The sequence below is a fragment of the Adiantum capillus-veneris genome, chromosome 1 (assembly GCF_014529385.1).
Source record: "Adiantum capillus-veneris isolate H3 chromosome 1, ASM1452938v2, whole genome shotgun sequence".
Lineage (NCBI taxonomy): Eukaryota > Viridiplantae > Streptophyta > Polypodiopsida > Polypodiales > Pteridaceae > Adiantum > Adiantum capillus-veneris.
In genome coordinates, this window is record NC_140931.1 from 153,708,069 (window position 1) to 153,728,154 (window position 20,086).

The 20,086-nt window shown below is 42.0% G+C and overlaps 1 pseudogene; it reads left to right on the forward strand.

The window, feature by feature from the left end:
* Positions 1-16,102: 16,102 nt before the first annotated feature.
* On the forward strand, positions 16,103-16,757 carry LOC147465836 (uncharacterized; annotated as a pseudogene).
* Positions 16,758-20,086: the final 3,329 nt, after the last annotated feature.

Consider the following 20,086-nt stretch of genomic DNA (forward strand, 5'->3'; position numbering starts at 1 on the left):
GACGAGTCATCGCCCGTAACTTCTTGTTTGCACAACCGCCTATTTTCGGATCTCTGCACCATAAGCGCTCTGCAAGTATGCCTATTTTCGGATTCCTTATGAGCACATATTCCATGCACCATAAGCCCCCTGAGCCCCTAGGTGGGACGGAGCTCTTATATCAACAATGCTTATCTTAGGCTTGTGTCACACTGGGGCAGGTGCCCCACTGTCATTTTGGTCGTGGCTATGGAAAAGCAGTCACACTACGCTCATATAAAACTAGAGTGCTTCAATAGTTGCATTGTAGTGTATAGTACATAGGAGCATATACAAAGATGGAAATACGAGGTAGATCAATACTTTTAGGTATGTCTACCATATTTATTGGTTAGGAGAGAGTGGGGGGGGGGAGAGAACAACATTATAGGAATTAGAGAGAGGGAGAGAGAGCTTGCGCTTATCGTCAGTGTGCTATCGTTGCTGATACATTGCAATCATAAAGTTTCGTATACAACACAAAGACCTTGCAAGAAACCATAAAGTGGATTAGTGTTGGAATTAGGGTTGCAAGAAAACACACACATCTTGGAGAAGACAAGAGAAGCTCAAGACACACAATAGAGAGTGTATTACTTAGTGTGCAATGGAAAGATAGATAGCCCTAGAGCGATGGGCGTATATACAATGCACAGGGGGGAAAGCCTCCTAGTGAGGGAAAAAATGCCCCGACGGTCCTAAGTGTGTTCACACACATCACTACCACATGTATATGGTAACAAGTTTCCCCTAGCGTGATGCGATGAACAAGAGCTGGCACATAGAGTAAAGGGAAGTGCCATGCCCTGAGGACATGATCAGTCCACAAAGGGGAGTAAGCCCAAAGCTTTGCAGAAAGCTTCGAACTTCTCACGAGACGATCCCTTTGTGAAAATATCTGCAAGGTTGTCCTGTGTTGGCACATAAGCCAAGCTGACCTCTCCTATTGAGAGCCTCTCCCTAACATAGTGGTGATGCACCTCAATGTGCTTTATGCAAGCATGAAAAAATGGGTTCCTAGCAACTTCCAATGCGCTCTGACTGTCAGTGTAGATAGTGTTGGCAGTGTCCTGTGCAACACCCAAATCAGCCCCATAAGGCGTCTGAGCCATACACACTCAATCGTAGATGTGAAGACTGCCCTGTACTCAGTCTCACATTGAACTGCCAAGCATGAAACAAAAACCACTTTGTGGACACTTGTGTGTCAAAACAACTAGCCCAATCTGAGTCCGAAAAAGCATGTAAGTCTAGCGGAAATGATCCCCCCTTGGGATAAAACAAGCCAAGATGTAAAGTGCCACTCAAGTAGCGAAAAATCCTCTTGACAGCCTGTCAATGCTTAGACCCTGGGCTATGCATAAATTTGCTGACCTCTGAGACTACAAACTGAATATCCGGCCTCGTGTTGCATACATAAATGAGGCATCCAATAACAGTTTGGTAAAGAGTGACATCTGCAGGATCACAAGCATCATGAAGACTCAATTTCAAACATGTTTCCATGGGAGTGGCAATAGGTTTGCAATTCTCAAGTCCAAACTTACATAGCAATGTCTCTATGTAACTTTTCTGGCACAAGGCAATACCATCATCGCACTGCTTAAACTGTATATTCAAGTAATGATGCAACAGCCCCAAATCTTTCATCTTGAAAGTAGCATTCAAATCAGCCTTAAATTTAGCAATATGTCTCTCATTTGGTCGAGTGATCAACAAATCATCCACATAGAGAACCACAATGAGAAGTACATCACCCTCACTCTTTACATACGATGTGCTTTCTGTAGGACTGCTAGGAAAGCCTTGTTTGACCAAATGAGTGTCAGCCTTCTCATACCAAGCACGAGGAGATTGCTTCAACCCATACAAAGCTTTGTTACATTTGCACACTTTATCTTCTTTGCTTTCTTGACAAAACCACTGCATTTCATAAACTTCTTCAAATATGTCACCATTCAAGAAAGCAGTAACAATTCTGATTGACATAGAAAACGCACAGTATTCATACAACAAGTGGGAGCAAAAGTCTCTTCATAATCTATGCCTTTTTGTTATGCATAACCCTTTGGAACAAGTCAAACCTTATAGCACACTACAAGAGGTTCTTCATATTAGCGATGTAGCAGTGCGACGCTCAAATGTGAAAATCCACGACGTCGCTATATTGTTTGTTGCATAGCGACGTTCATAGCGATGCCAACGGGGCTAAAAAATAAATTGAGAGCGCCAAAAACTCAGATCTCAGATCTGAGTTTCGATGCGCTAGCGAAATAGGTATACACGCACCTCTCTCTCTCTCTCTCTCTCTCTCTCTCTCTCTCTCTTCCCCCCCTCCCCCTCCACACACACACACACACACACAAGGAGAGGAAGGAGAGCCAGGTATGCTCCTTCCCTCTCCTTCCTCTCATGTTCCCTTCCCCTCTTTCTCTCTTTCCTTCTCTCTCTCTCTCTCTCTCTCACACACACACATTGTGTATGTGTGTGTGTGTGTGTGTGTGTGAGAGAGAGAGAGAGAGAGCGTGCACACTCATGCATAAACAAAAAACACATACACACACATTGAATGTATAAAGAATGTACACACACAAGCATAAACAAAGAACTCATACACATACACATTGAGAGAGAAAAAGAGAGAGAATAAGAGAGAGAGAGAGAGAGAGAAAGAGAGATAAGAGTAGAAAACAAAGAGAAAGAGAGAGAGAGAGAGAGAGAGAGAGAGAGAGAGAGAGAGCGAGAGACAAATAAGGGGAGAAAATAAAGAGAGAGAGAGAGAGAGATTAAAAAAATAAGAGAAAAGGAGAGAAAATAGGAAATGAAATGTTATATTAAACGTCTTCAAGATTTCAAAATGATTTATGAGACCAATCCGATAAACTCCTTGTGGATCGAATATAATGTTTGCATTGTCCAAGAAAATAGTGCGTTGTCAGTGAAGAGCTTCGTCAAGCTTTGTAAATAGACATACTATGACATATATAGATAAAGAGAGAGGGAAAGAAAGATAGAGAGAGAGAGAGAGTAGACATAGGTTTAAGATTTAGTTTTTATATTTAAGTTAGATTTAAGATTAAGTTAGATTTAAGATTAGGTTAGATTTAAGATTAGATTAGATTTAGGTTTATGTTAGATTTAAGATCAAGTAAGATTTAGATTTAGGATTAGGTTAGATTTAAGATTAGGTTAGATTTAGGTTAGATTAAAGATTAGATTTTGGATTTAGTTTTTATATTAGAGTTTACCTTCAGGAATATTATGGTTTAAATTTAGAGTTAGGTTTATGGTGATCGCTTTGTTCCTCTCCACGGATGCGGCATCAAGTTGGAAAGCTTTCAATGGCATGATACTCATAATGGAAGCAGACATGTAATGTGCACAGTAATCCCTCGAACAAGGAGCTAATGTGAAGAGATGTTAAGTTGTTGTGAATTGCTACAACTGAACAAGATGCAAAGGGGTTTTGTCCACTACATCCATTGTCATGTAGATGTGGGTGTGTAGATTTCTCGTACCCCACAAATATAGGCATTGACCAATAAAGATGAGATTATAACCCGGTGATTGTGATCTCCATGCACCTCTAGATCAAGGTGTGCGGGGATCAGACATGGCTAGACAATTTGAGATAGTTTACAGTGTGATCTATGGTTTCTTGATTGTGAGGGAGATTGAGAGAGAGTGAGAGAGAGAGAGAGAGAGAGAGATAAGAGACGGAGAATGCCAATAGAGGATTAAATTTATGTTAAGGTTATAAGGTTTTTACATGCATTATGAGTAGTGATGATGATGTGGGGCCGTCCAACTGAAACGCCTATCTCTCATCAACAAGGATCTTATTTCCTTATAATCCAAACATGTTGTACGACGGACAAGACGCGTTTCTTTGCAGCACGTTCGCAAATTTGGTGAGTTTGATTCCATCTATTATAGATCGAGTTGTTGCGAATTACAACTCGTCAGACTCTGACGTTGGCCAACAGACAGCAATCTTGCAACCCAATAGACGTGTTCGCAGGCGCTTCGGTCAAGCAGCATACGTGAAGCCACAAGATGTAGCCTCTGACAGCTCGGAGGGTGATCATGCAGACCACATTCCCAACGAGGCTATGTTTGAGCCCGAAATCATGATGAAATGATCAACACGATCATAGATTCAGAAAGGCTTATCTATGATGACATGAAAAGTGAAGCCGATACGCCATTGTATGGTGGAGCACGTGTGTCTAGATTGAAGGCGCTCCTGGTTCTTCTCAACATGCAGACAAAGTTTGGATGGAGTGACACTAGCGTCACGACCCTTTTCAAGTGATCTACTATATGTGTTTACTTCAATAAAAAACTCTAAATGTATAATGATCCGATAGATTACTTACACAAGTGTACCGCATTTTTATTGATGTGTAGATTGCTCAAAGAGCACCTACTGCTAGTTGATAATGTGATGTCAGATCCAGAGAGAAAGCAAGAAAGATCTTGCAAAACTTGGGGATGGATTACAATTCTATTCACGCTTGTCCTAACGACTGCATTCTTTTCAGAGGGGAATACATAGACGTGGAGAAGTGTCCGAAATGTGATTCCGATAGATATCGAGTAGATCTCCATGAACAAAAAATTCTGCAGAAGGTTTTGCGACACTTTCCTTTGCTGCCTCGCATCAAACATTTCTTTGAATGTAAGTCCATGGCCACCCTAGCATCATGGCACAAGGAGAATAGATCTTTGGATGGTGTGCTACGGATTCCTGCATTGCGTGACTTGGAAGCATATAGACGACACATGGTTGGATTTTGCCAGAAAATCTCAAAATTTGCACCTCGGCCTGGCTACGGATGGTGTAAATCCATTAGGTCATAGGTCAACATCTTACAGTGTATGGCCAGTTGTCATCGTCAACTACAACATTCCCCCGTGGTTGACTACCAAGAAGGGGAACCTGTTTCTAAGCTTGATTGTGCGGGGGCAGTATAAAGTGAAGAATATGGATGTGTATCTTCGTCCACTATTGGAATAGCTACAACAATTGTGGATTGGCATAGAAGTGGTGGATATGAGCCGACACACAGATCGACGCAATGCTTTGATCAGAGGCATTTTAATGTGGACCATGCATGACTATCCCGGACTAACAGAATGCTCAGGTGATATATACTCAAACTCAAACACTATAAACCTTGGTTTTTCTCAAGCTTATCTATTGTCATGTGTATACATGCAGGGCTTTAAACAAGCGGATACAGAGCATGTGTCACATGTGGACTTAGCTACAACAATTGTGGATTGGCATAGAAGTGGTGGATATGAGCCGACACACAGCTCGACGCAATGCTTTGATCAGAGGCATTCTAATGTGGACCATGCATGACTATCCCGGACTAACAGAATGCTCAGGTGATATATACTCAAACTCAAATACTATAAACCTTGGTTTTTCTCAAGCTTATCTATTGTCATGTGTATACATGCAGGGCTTTAAACAAGCGGATACAGAGCATGTGTCACATGTGGACTTAGACTTAATGCACATCGGGCGCCCTCACTAAAGAAGCAAATCTACGAAGGTCGTCAAGCGCATATTCCAGAGAATCATGAGTTACGTAACGGTTTTTTGGGAAGAGAGCCACCGAGGATGTCTGATTGAGCATGGTTAGAGCAAAAGGAGATGTGTGATGACGGTTTGCCCCCAGGGATAAAGAGACTCTCTCTATAGTACGGGTTACCATATTGGCCCAGACTCATGATCAATCACTTGCTTGATCCAATGCAGATATTCAAGAATGTGGGTAATTCTGCTGTGGGACCATCTCATCAGCAAGAAAGATACTTTGGGGGCCATAATTGATCTTAGAAATGTGGATCGTATGGAGCAATATTGGCCACAAATAGCACCCGATGGATTGTTAGAACTCCCTAAAGCGCCATGGATTTTGACAGGAGGCCAAGAACACAAAGTAAAAGAGATCTTTCAATCCGTGTGGACCTTACAGACACTTTTGTACTACCCGAGCATTGTGAACAAGTCTGTAAATATTTACAATCTAGTTTTAGAGATATGATGGTCTGGAAGCACTCTTGTAAGTTATGTGGCTCTTGCAGGTGGTATTTCATCCTACAAAGTCTCCACCAAACTGGTGGTATATATGTTATAGAGGTAGCACCTCGTAGTGTACGGACGTGTGAGGGCTACCATGTGCTAATTATAGCGGCATCAGTGGAGAAGATGGAAGAGGATGCTGATTCGAAAGCAGTTGAGGTGGTGCCAAACGAGCCTGGCGCGCTGCTACTCTCTATGGGATGCATGTAGAGGACCTACAAATGAAACGGAGGACATTTGCCTAAATATCGGAGCTCTATATAGACATAGGAGTTATGCTGAGTTATGTGAGGATGAGAGAGAGACCTCTTAAAGCCATAAACATTGTATTTGAGCAATTTTGCTCCTTTTTATAATATATATTATATTCACGTAGAGTTTTGTCCATTCTTGTCTATATGCTATACTTGAGAAATTTGAACTTTCATTAATCAAATTATAACGTGTTCAGATTTTCTTCTCCATTCATCATTTAGATTTAATGTTCGTGTATTTAATGCTGGTATGGATGATGATCAGTTTCTTTCTTCCTTGTCACCCGAGCAGAGGAGGTGGTACGAGGAGCGTCATCGCTTTGGAGCACCGTCACGTCGTTCCACTCCTTCATCATCTCCCTCTGTTTCGGAGCGATCAGAGCGCTCTAAGAGTTCAGTGTCGACTGGATGATTTAGACACTCTTCTAGGCACTAGCACTCTAGTGGTGGCAGCGGCGGTTGCTGTGGAGATGCCGTTGTTAATGCTTCAACACCACCTTGTAGTCCACAAGGCTTCTTACCTTCCCCTTATTTTCCTGCCCCCACACCAACCACGACATATCCATCTACTCCAAGTTTTGCACCACTATCGCCCATTCCTGGCTACACACCACTTGCTACTCCTCCGGGAGTCACCTCAATCAACGCTCCTCGCTTCGGATCCTAGACTCTAGTGGAGACACCTATGTACCCCCATCCAGATGCCACTCAAGACCTGTCATAATAATCAATATCTAATTCTCCTAAATGATTTTCTCATATTAAACTGATCATTTAATGTGGGGAAGTGCCAAGGGAGAAAAAGCTAGAATATTGGTTAAGCTAGCAGACCGGCCACAGTAGGGATCCAAAGGAGGGAAAATAGGGATCCAAAGGGGGGTCCATCTGCAAAAGAGCCATGTGAAACAATGGGCCAAAAAGACCCTAAGGTTCAGCCCATTAAGACTTCCAAAATGCTAAGGTTCCAAAATTCAAAGGTTGTGTCCAAAGGTCAACCCTAGGAAAAATTGGATGCTTTGTGTGTGCCCTAAAAGTCTTTGCACATCCCTACATGGGAGGGGGCGAGCCCCAAAGCTAGGGGATGAGAGAGAAATCCACACACACACACACACACAGGCTCCCTTTACACAAAGGGAATGAGGGACACATGTCAGCTCCCTAGGCCAGATGCCCACAAGGTGTGCCCAGTTCCTATTGGAAGACCCTTGAAGTGGACCAATGAGAATTAAGCTAGAGTAAATCTAGTTTAATTAATTTAAAAACATTTAATAAAAGAAACCAATGAGAATTAAGTCTCCTAGAAGACTATTGGGCAGTCTCCCAAGGGGTCCAATGAGCATTCAGGAGCCCCATGGCTTGCCTGATTCCTATTGGCCAGGAGGCAAAGGGGTCCAATGAGAGTTTAGTTTAATTATTTAATTACCTAAAGCTCTCACAAAAGGGGAAAGGGGGACACATGTCAGAAGTCTATCACTTATGCTACTTAATTCCTATTGGCTTGACCTGGGGAGGTCCAATGAGGCAAAAGCCAGACTTAATTAGCAGCTAGGGCTCGCCCAAGAGAGAGGGGGGGCTGATTTTTGCTTGGCATTGACACACACACTCTCACACTTGACCATGTGTGAAGGGAAAATACTCTATCTCCTCCCAAGCTTTAATGGAGAGCTCATCACCTACTCCAAGCTTGTGAGATAGAAGCCTACATCAACACTCTCTTGGCATGTGGATGCAAATCCAACCAAGAGCCAAGCTTCAATGCATGCTCATCTTCTCTACCAAGCTAATTACTAAGCTAAGCTATGCTAATATGAGTGATTATGTGAGGAGATGTACATCTTTCTCGTAAGATACTTCTTTTTCTTCTCAATCTACTCTCATACCCTGCTAGCTCTCACCATCTTCGAAGGTGTGTGAGGTCTTGGGTCTGAGAACGGGGATAATTCAAGTTGTGTTTGATTAAGTGTTTTGCTTGGTGTATGAAGCTTCCATCTTCATTGCACTAGCTAGTCTTGAAGGAACACAAAGAATTGTATTGTACAATGTCTCTCTTGATGGGAGAAACCATAATACAAAGCCTTTTTGGAGGGGGGACCGGCTCCATGTAAATCCGGTCCTCAACTGTTGTCAATAGCTTAATTTCTCTCTCTTTTGAAAGTATTGTCGATGCTATCTAACTAGGTGTTATGCTTTTTGTTGCTCTCTCCACCCAAGCACTCTTGTAATTCTCATTAGGAATCTATTCTAATGAAATGCCCACTATGTTCATGCTAATTTCCGCTACACATAAGATTATAGGCCATTAAATGTTACATTGGTATCAGAGCTCAAGGTTTCTCTTTTCTTGCTCAAGAAGGGAGGTCCTCAAGCTAGCTACAAATGGTTGGTATTATTAATTGCCTGTGAGTAAGTAGAATAGGGATTTTTCAGCCTTGCAGTGCGCCTGCCTTTGTGCAGTTAACGGGGCATCACCGTCGAGAGCTATGGTCTTAATAGTGGAGTCCTACGGGGCTTGCCTACGGCTTAACCACTATTGAGCTATTAGAAGCTTGACAGGAGCCGGTGCTGTTTTGGTGTCGAAAGACCCTCTCTTCTATTCCTTGCAATTAATGGTATTCGAGCCGCGGGTACAGTAGCTTGAGTGCTTTTTCTAAAGGGGTAAAGAGGAGTAGCAACTAGGGCTTGAAGTGCCAAAGTACACCTAAAAAGTTTACACCTAAAAGTTGTTAGAATGGCTGACAATAGTAAAGAGAGTGAAATTAATGTTGATAACTTTGATTTTGCTCATGAGCAAGCTACTAATGATGCTTCAATGCTTGTTAACTATCTTGTTTCTAGGCTTCAACAAGCCATGGGCAATCCATCTCTCCAAAGTGAAGTGCAACGGCAGCTCCGTGCTCACGGGATTCTCCAAGCTCATCACCATGACGAGAGAACACCTAGGAAGCCTCCTTGTGAAACTACCAAAAGAGGTCTCTCTCCGATTCGGGAAGAAGAAGAGAATCCATATGAAGGGCTCAAGAACTTACTTCTTGATGATGCATCTCCTTCCCAAAGGAGAACTCAAGAGCCTCCACCGAAGGAACGAGAAAGAAGCGAGTCTCCCGCCACCTCGGCGGAGATGGCTCCACGAAGACGGCGGGCTAAACGCTCTCCATCACCACCAAAGCGGAGAAGACCATTACACTCTTCTCCACGCCATAATTCAAAGAGGGATGATAAAAAGCAAGAGAAGAAAAAGGCGAGAAAGAGGACACCCTCTTCTCCATCTTCTTCATCCTCTTCCTCTTATGAAAGCTATGGTGAAGACGACAAAGATCAAGACAAGAAAAAGGCGAGAAAGAGGTCACCCTCTTCTCCACCTTCTTCAAATTCTTCATTTTCTGAAGAAAGTGATGGTGCAACTTTTGAACCATCAAAAAGAAGAGGCCATAGAAATCCTATGCCGCATGGAAGAGGTCGTCCAAGCTGAAGAAATTCAAAGAGGGAGGGAAGAGCATCTCTTTCCTTACCTATGATGGCACCTTTGGTGCTACAGACAAAGTTTTGGCCTTTATCCAGCAATTCGATGCGGCGTTTGGAGATGAGGGCTTCACGGAGTCCTCTAAGCTACGCCATGTAGCTATGCACTTTCAAAAGTCCGCCAGACAATGGTGGTCTAGCCTACGAGCCAACGGTGAAGCTCCACGAACATGGAAGGCTTTAAGAGCTTCCATTATGAAGCAGTTTTTGGCCACCGATGCCAAAGACAAAGTACTCACCGAATGGCGAAGCTTAAAGCTCTCTCCCAATGAATCCATCCACAAATATGTAGACAAGTTTTGGGACCTACAACTCAAAGCCACTGTCTTCAAAAAGTTGGATTTTGGAGAGCAAAAGCAACAATTTTGTGCGGGCTTAACCGAAGAAATGGCGGAGTATGTCAACTCCCAAAGGCCACGTACCATATCGGCGGTAATACACCATACTATGGTGGCCTCGCGAATCAATTTCCAAACGGGGGGTAAAAGAAATAATAAGCCCCCGGAAAACAAGGGTTCCAATGAGCCTAAGGGGAAGGACAATGTCCAAAAGTCTCCTAAGGGCAATTCCAACAAAGCTAAAGAGAAGGGAGTTTACAAAGGAAAGAATAAACTCTCTCCTGAAGAGCTTGAGCGTTATCGTAAAGATAACCGGTGTTTCAAGTGCGGCGAACAAGGGCATGCGTACCGCGCTTGTCCCCAAAAGAACAACCGCCAAGATCCTCCTAGAGCTTCTTTGGTTGAAATCCAAGAGGAGGAGATTCACCAAACTCACCACAAAGGATCTTCTCTATGCCATGCTTGGGGAAAGGTAAGAGAACATGATGCTTTTATTCTCTTTGACCCTGGTTCTACTCACAATTTCATATCTATGGAGTTAGCCACCAAGCTAGGCATACAATCCTACGAGATGGGAGATATCCTACCCGCAGATAGTTCCTTCAAGGGGCAAGAAGCTTCAGTCACTCCCTTAATCGGGAAATTGAGGCTTCATGTCCAAGGCTATGTGGACAAAGAGGACTTCTTTATCTCTCCTCTCAAGCATGAGGATGTAATCCTAGGGGCACCATGGTTTGACCGCCTGGCTGCCGATGTTAAATTTCCTGAAAGGAGAATCTCCTTTAAGTTCAGGGAAAAGGACATGTATATAGATGCTAAGGAGATGGGTAACACCATCCCATTGTACATACACCAGCTTTCAACAAGTCAATAAAGAGCTCTATTTCCGTGTACATGATTTTTGTTAAAGATTCTCAAAATGAACCTAATGCTTTACAAAAGAAAATAAAAGCAACCAAAAGGAATTAGAGTTATCTAATTTTCTCAAGGGGTTTCAAGATGTTTTTATTGACGACATCCCTTGTGAGCTACCTCCTAAACGAGGTAATGACGACCATGCAATTGAACTTCTTCCAGGAAGTTCACCGCCTAACAAACCTCCTTATAGAGTTTCTCAAGCTCAACAAGAGGAGATTATGCGGCAAGTGCATGAGTTAGTTGAGAAGGGCATGGTTAGGCCTAGCTCATCTCCATTTTGCTCACCTGTGCTATTAGTGCAAAAGAAAGACGGCACATATCGTATGTGTGTCGACTATAGAGCACTAAATAGGATCACTATCAAGAATAGGTTTCCCGTTCCACGGGTAGAAGACCTATTTGATAAGCTACAAGGATCGACCTACTTCAGTAGGATTGACCTAAAAAGTGGCTATCATCAAATAAGGATAGTTGATCAAGACATTGTAAAGACCGCATTTCGTACTACATTTGGTCTTTACGAATACATTGTCATGCCTTTTGGCTTGACTAATGCACCAGCCACATTCAACCGCTTGATGGAGAAGCTGTTCAGGCCTCATCGAACCTTCACTGGAGTGTTCTTTGATGATATTATCATCTACTCTAATTCATTGGAGGAACACAAGCAACACCTCCAGGTAATATTTCAAGTTTTAAGAGAGAATAAACTTTATGTTAATCGAAAGAAAAGTGAATTTTTCTTGCAAGAGATTCAATATTTAGGTCACATTATCTCTCAAGATGGAATCCAAATGGATCCATCTAAGTTAGAGGTAATAAAAGGATGGCCTAAACCAAGGAATCTTCATGAACTAAGAAGCTTTATAGGTATGTGTGCATACTATAGACGCTTCATAGAAAAGTTCTCACAAATTGCAGGACCATTACATGACCTAACAAAGAAAAATGTTAGGTATACGTGGTCTGCTAAGGAGAACAATGCTTTCGAAAAGCTTAAAGAAAAGCTTATCTCTCAACCTGTGCTTACACTACCGGATCTCTCAAAACCATTTGAGGTCCAATGTGATGCTTGTGGTGATTGCCTTGGGGCTGTTCTGCTCCAAGAAGGGCACGCCATAGGCTATGAGAGTCGAAGGCTCGACCCTGTTGAGCAAGCTCTAGGCATATACGAAAAAGAACTCCTTGCAGTTCTACATGCCTTAGACTCATGGAAGCACTATTTATTGGGGACTCCTTTCATTCTGCGAACGGATCACCAAAGTCTTAAGTACTTCATGACGCAGACCAAGCTCTCCGACAAACAAATGAGGTGGGCAAATTTCCTTTCGCAATTTCATTTTCATATTGCTCACATTGCTGGCAAGCATAATCAAGTAGCCGATGCACTCTCAAGACGACCGAGAGTGAATGCGGTTTCCATAGCAACTCACAATGATCTATCTTCAATGATAGATGAGTATGCTATTGATCCCGATTTTAGAGATGTGATTTCAGCCCTTGCATTAGGGAAGAAAGAAGAACCATTTACTTTACAAGATGGTTATCTTCTCTATGGCAATAGACTATGCGTTACTAACTCACTACGTGAGAAAGTAATGTATGAATCTCATGCTCCCCCATATGCGGGGCATAGAGGGATTCAGTCTACCCTAAAGGGAATTGAAACATATTTCTATTGGCCTACCATGAAAGTGAACATACACGAGTATGTTTCCAAATGTGTGGTATGTCAAAAGACAAAATTTGATAGAGGGAAGCAACTTGGATTGCTTCAACCATTGCCAATCCCTAATTCACCTTGGGAGAGCATATCCATGGATTTTTGGATTTTATCTTTGGATTGCCTAAGTCTATCCATGGGAATACGGGAATATGGACGATAGTAGACAGGTTCAGTAAACAAGCTCATTTTATACCTGTCAAAAAGACTATCAAAGCCCATCAAATGGCAACCCTCTTCATTTCACAAATTTTCAAGTACCATGGCTTGCCAATGTCCATAGTGTCGGATAGAGATCCTAGAATGACCAGTAATTTCTAGAAGGGTCTCTTTGAGAATTTAGGAACAAGGCTAAACTTCTCTTCGGCCTATCATCCACAAACTGATGGCCAAAGTGAAATAGCTAACCTAACCATTCTTGATCTACTAAAAGCCTATGTAACGGAAGTAGATCAAAGATCCCAATGGGAGAAGTACTTACCCTTAGTAGAGTATGCTTACAATAACACTGTACATACTTCCACAGGAAAAGCACCTTTCGAGGTAATTGAGGGAAGATCAAAAAGTCCCTTGCTACTTAAGGTACATGGGAAGATCTTCGCTGCAGATGAGTATAGCCGAGACCTACAAGAATCTTTCCAAAAGATTAAGGATGCTATCTCTATCTCACAGCAAAGGCAAAAGGTTGCTGCTGACAAGCACAGAAGAGCCCAAGCCTTTAAAGAAAACGATTGGGTCTTGTTAAAGTTTCCCAAGGCTCGATTAAGGCACACGACGGGAAAGAATCCTACGGGCCACCAAAAGTACTATGCTAAACTAGCAAAAAGCCTTACAAAGGAGAGCCACCTCAAGAACCAACTATTGAAGACCCACCGGAGATCGAGGACCACGAGGAGGTGCTGCAGCCCGAGTCCATTCTCCGACATGAATACAAGGTATTAAGAGGCGGTAAGACTATCCTACGATATCTTATTAAGTTTAAGAATTATCCTTTTGAAGATGCTAGATGGATGCAAGGCATACAATTAAAGGATAACCTAAACCTTGTCAATGCTTACAATGCTTCCCAAGAGTAAGCAAATGTACAAAATGTTAAAAATGAACAAAAATTTTTGTCTTATAAGACTCTCTTTTTCTTTATTTGTGCACAGAAATGAAGTAGTATGCATGCTTAGATCAAGTTTGCGAAGACGACGTCTCCCAAACACCAAGTAGAGCTTGTCACTCTACTATGGAAGACTGATAGGACTAATGTGCAGACATGCTTGCGGCAGCCTCAGGCTCTCAAGCGCCAAATGGACTAGTCATCCATTATGGAATGATGTCGTAGGGTAACATAGGGATCCTCTACCCGCTAAGAAAAGGACTCATGCATATGCTTTATCTTCTCTACACCATAGTCGAGGACGACTATGATTTCAAGAGAGAGGTAATGTCATAATAATCAATATCTAATTCTCCTAAATGATTTTCTCATATTAAACTGATCATTTAATGTGGGGAAGTGCCAAGGGAGAAAAAGCTAGAATATTGGTTAAGCTAGCAGACCGGCCACAGTAGGGATCCAAAGGAGGGAAAATAGGGATCCAAAGGGGGGGCCATCTGCAAAAGAGCCATGTGAAACAATGGGCCAAAAAGACCCTAAGGTTCAGCCCATTAAGACTTCCAAAATGCTAAGGTTCCAAAATTCAAAGGTTGTGTCCAAAGGTCAACCCTAGGAAAAATTGGATGCTTTGTGTGTGCCCTAAAAGTCTTTGCACATCCCTACATGGGAGGGGGTGAGCCCCAAAGCTAGGGGATGAGAGAGAAATCCACACACACACACACACAGGCTCCCTTTACACAAAGGGAATGAGGGACACATGTCAGCTCCCTAGGCCAGATGCCCACAAGGTGTGCCCAGTTCCTATTGGAAGACCCTTGAAGTGGACCAATGAGAATTAAGCTAGAGTAAATCTAGTTTAATTAATTTAAAAACATTTAATAAAAGAAACCAATGAGAATTAAGTCTCCTAGAAGACTATTGGGCAGTCTCCCAAGGGGTCCAATGAGCATTCAGGAGCCCCATGGCTTGCCTGATTCCTATTGGCCAGGAGGCAAAGGGGTCCAATGAGAGTTTAGTTTAATTATTTAATTACCTAAAGCTCTCACAAAAGGGGAAAGGGGGACACATGTCAGAAGGCTATCACTTATGCTGCTTAATTCCTATTGGCTTGACCTGGGGAGGTCCAATGAGGCAAAAGCCAGACTTAATTAGCAGCTAGGGCTCGCCCAAGAGAGAGGGGGGGCTGATTTTTGCTTGGCATTGACACACACACTCTCACACTTGACCATGTGTGAAGGGAAAATACTCTATCTCCTCCCAAGCTTTAATGGAGAGCTCATCACCTACTCCAAGCTTGTGAGATAGAAGCCTACATCAACACTCTCTTGGCATGTGGATGCAAATCCAACCAAGAGCCAAGCTTCAATGCATGCTCATCTTCTCTACCAAGCTAATTACTAAGCTAAGCTATGCTAATATGAGTGATTATGTGAGGAGATGTACATCTTTCTCGTAAGATACTTCTTTTTCTTCTCAATCTACTCTCATACCCTGCTAGCTCTCACCATCTTCGAAGGTGTGTGAGGTCTTGGGTCTGAGAACGGGGATAATTCAAGTTGTGTTTGATTAAGTGTTTTGCTTGGTGTATGAAGCTTCCATCTTCATTGCACTAGCTAGTCTTGAAGGAACACAAAGAATTGTATTGTACAATGTCTCTCTTGATGGGAGAAACCATAATACAAAGCCTTTTTGGAGGGGGGACCGGCTCCATGTAAATCCGGTCCTCAACTGTTGTCAATAGCTTAATTTCTCTCTCTTTTGAAAGTATTGTCGATGCTATCTAACTAGGTGTTATGCTTTTTGTTGCTCTCTCCACCCAAGCACTCTTGTAATTCTCATTAGGAATCTATTCTAATGAAATGCCCACTATGTTCATGCTAATTTCCGCTACACATAAGATTATAGGCCATTAAATGTTACAAGACCTCTGTCGAGACACTCAGGTTCATGCATCACAGGCGAGAGGGCTTACCGTACTCAGCCAACATCAACGACGGCATCATCTTGGATGACGACGACAAGAAGGTGATCTCATGCATGCGCGGTCGTTGCTCTTAGGTGTTTCGACACTACATAATAAACACCTGGAGTGAAGTTCCAAATGAATTAAAAGACGGAGTCATCATCATGTTGCATGAAGAGTTTCCCGTGTCAAGTCGGGATGAGCGCTTCAATGAAGACATGATGAAGGTGCGGATGCGCGAATACTACAAGCACAAGCGTTCTAAAGTGCAAAAAGCAATAAATCATGGGTAGAATAAGCTAGATTGGATGGCCGAAGAAGATTGGGAGAATGCAAAGCGAGTAGCGCGCGAGAATCCTAACAAGTGGAAGCAAGAAAAGGAGGCAGCCAAAGTGCGAGTAGAGGCAGGGAGTTTACACCACTTGGGGAGCGGTGGGTGGGCATCATTTGAGGCCAATTTTGTAAGTGTTTTTGCATTGCCCTTTAGGTTTGGTAGTTATGGATAATTGTACTTTTAAATTCTAACATAACGTATTTTTTGTATGTTTTGAACAGCGGTCGATGACAAGATGTGACCCCACACCATACAAGCGTGAGTATGCGGGCAGAAAGGGCTTAAACGCCCTTATGGACATTCTCAATTCTCGCGCCGACATGGTTAGTATTTCACTTTACTCTCTTACATTTGTTGTATTTTAATGATAAGCTAAAAAAAAAAAATGTTTTGTAATTATATGTTTATACTTATAGAAAGTCTTATTGTTTTTTTTGCAGAATTCAAAAGATACACCACTTGGACGCGATGAGACGTCTGATTAGACAACGTCAATCTAGCCGTAGCCAGATAGCACTAGTTTTCTTTTCCCATAGCATGTATAATGAGATGACCTGTGTACGTCATTTTTATAACTATTGGTCAATGATGTATTTTCTCAATAATGACAATTGTGTTGTAACTATTACATTTTGGTCAAGCTTAACAATGAAGTGATTTTGCCTATGATGTGTATAATTTTGTCATTGTATTACTTTTGTCAATTCACTTTCGTCGAAATACTTTATTCTGGAAACAATGTTCAATATAGTTAATGGGTGGCAAGGCATTTGCTGCACTGCCACCCAAAAAATTTTATTCTTTATTTAAGGTTCTCCAGTGTCGCTAAATTACGACTATATGTGTCCCTATATTCTTCGCTATTTAGGGATGCATATAGCGACGCTCATAGCGATGTTCTCGTTGTGACGCTTTTAGTAACATCGGGGGATTAAAAAACCCATTATATTTTCGCTGGCTACAGTCGTCACAAGTGCACATAACCTCTTGTAGTGGCGATCAGTCTCACCATCCGGCGTACGTTTCAACTTGTAAACCCACTTCGTACTAATGGCCTTTTTGCCAAGAGGCAAATCACATAAAGTCCATGTGTCATTTTCTATAAGTGCATCATATTCTGATTGCATGGCAGCCATCCAATTTTTTGACTTATGTGCTTCATCGAAAGACAAAGGTTCCTCGACATCATGTAAGCTAGACACAGCCAAATCATAACAATCTGATGCTTAACATGCATGGCGAGAGCCTACACGAGTGTAATTAAACAAAGGTGCATCAATTTACTGCACGCAATGTATGCGCAAGCCATTTTGGCATACCTCTAGCCTTCTCATTTTCAGCCCTTTTCTCATCAAGTACATCATGCACATTTGCATCAATAATAGGCCAATCTATAACATTTTCAGAAACCCCCATAGGTTGTACATTTGCCTCATTGGAATTTACATTTGAACTTCCACCACTCAAAAGAGGCAACAAAGTGTCATAAATGTCTTGTGAGCTTACGTTACTATCTCTAGTACATGACATCACGGGCCAAGCAGAATCTTCCAACACAACATCCCAGAAACTAGAATACACTTTGTTTGTGGATGATACAACCTGTAACCTTTGCTTTCAGCACTATGACCAACAAAAATACATTTGATAGCCTTATCATCCAATTTTATGTGCTGTGTTTGTAGCACCAAAGCATATGGCAACAGCCAAAAACACGCATGTGCTCAATAGAAGGCTTTCTATCATGACATGCTTCATATGGACTCATAGATTGCAAAACTTTCGTAGGACACCTGTTAAGTACATAAGTGGCACACATAATGGCCTCAAGCCAAAATGAATGCGGCAAAGCTTAACTTTTTACCATACATCATGCCATTTCCATAAGTGACCTGTTTTTCCTCTCAGCAACACCATTTTGTTGAGGTGTATAAGGCATTGTACATTGGTGTTTTATCCCACAACTAGCCATACATCGTGTCATTTTCGTAAGTGACCTGTTTTTCCTCTCAGCAACACCATTTTGTTGAGGTGTCTTGGTGTTTTATCCCACGACTAGCCATAAATGCATTAAATTCATGAGACATATACTCCCCCCCTCGATCGGAAGGGAGGGTGCCCAGAGTACATTTCGAGACATTTTCAACCATAGCCAAAAAAAGTTTTGAAGCGCATAAACACTTACAACTTCTCTTTAAGTGGATATACCCATGGATGCCTACAGTAATCATCAATAAAAGTCATGAAGTAAAGGTAATTGCCCAAGGACGGAGTTTGCATGGGCCCACAAACATCACTATGCACAAGTTTCAACCTGCATGTGGCCCTAACTGAACCATCCTTTGGAAACTTAGAATGCCACATCTTACTTAAAATACGGCCTTCACAGACATGTTTGACAGGTGCTTCAAGAGGCGGCAAAGAAGCAACCATGTCATATTTTTGCAAACGCAGCAAATTGGTAAAATTCAAATGGCCAAAACGTACATGCCAAAGTTTTGCATCTGAAATAGCCTTTGAATCCACAATTGCATCTATAAAATTATGCCCACACTTGTCATACAAAGTGAGGTTATACATCCCACACAATAAAATGCCAGATGCAACAATTTCATCACCAAAATTGAGATCATGTACTGTACATCTGTCATCCACAAATTTGACTACAAGACCAAGTCTAGCAAGTGCAGATACAGACAAAAGATTCTTCTTGATCCCAAGTACATAAAGTGCATCAACAAGTGTAAAAGAACTGCCATTTTCAACAGTAAGCACAATCTTTCCAACTGAATTCCCATAGGGACAGACTCAAGAGAGGTGAACAAATCACGATGTGAGGTAATGTACTTTGTAGCACCACTGTCAAAATAACACACATGTGAATTTGCAGCAACTGACATACATGCATCATGGACAACAGGATCATAGGTGCACTCTGCACTAAAAGCCCATTCTGCATCAACATCAACATCACAGTCTCCTTCCACAGAAGACTCAACAATAGCTGCATTTGTAGTGGAACCAGCATTTGCAATGGGGCCACCCTCTTTCTTCTTAGCCTCTTTGGCCTTCAACTTATGACACTGCTTGATCAAGTGATCATTAGCTTTACATGATAAGGATACGTATCTTCTTTTTGCCCTTATCACCAGAATTTCCAGACGAATTGCTGCCAATAGAAGCATTAGGAACATGTGATTGTTCCAATCGCAAAAGAACCATGAGAAGTGGCTGCATTACTGTTACCACCTTTTCTTTGAGCATCAATAAAGGCCTGTTCAATTGCACGTTGTCTAGTCCTATTCTTTTTAGAAATCAACTCTTGCAACAGCAATGTGCATAATGCATCAAACTTGATAACTTCAGGATTTCCTTGAATCGTAAGTCTTCAAGGGGCAAGGCATCAAGAATAGTGGAACTGTCTGAATGACTTCACCTACAGAAATAAGTTGCTCATTGATATCCTTGACACCATCAAGGAAAGTGTCCATATCATCTTCCTCATGAATAATCTTCGACTCCAGCTCTTTACATAGCAATGCAATTTTTGCCTCATTGTGACTTGCATAAAGACCAATCAAAATATCCCAAGCCTGTTTTGCAAATTTTGTTGAACGAATGTGAGGAGTAATAGTGTGCTTCACCAAAAACGAAATTAATGCATGAGCCTGCACATCTTTTACATCCCAACAAGCTTGTTCTGCCGTAGGCAAAACAACTCTAACAATAGCATTTTTTGCAGGGTGAAAGCATGTATTGGTGGTACCAAAAAGGGGTGTCTTGGACAGTCCTTTGGTAGCCCTTTACAAGCCCC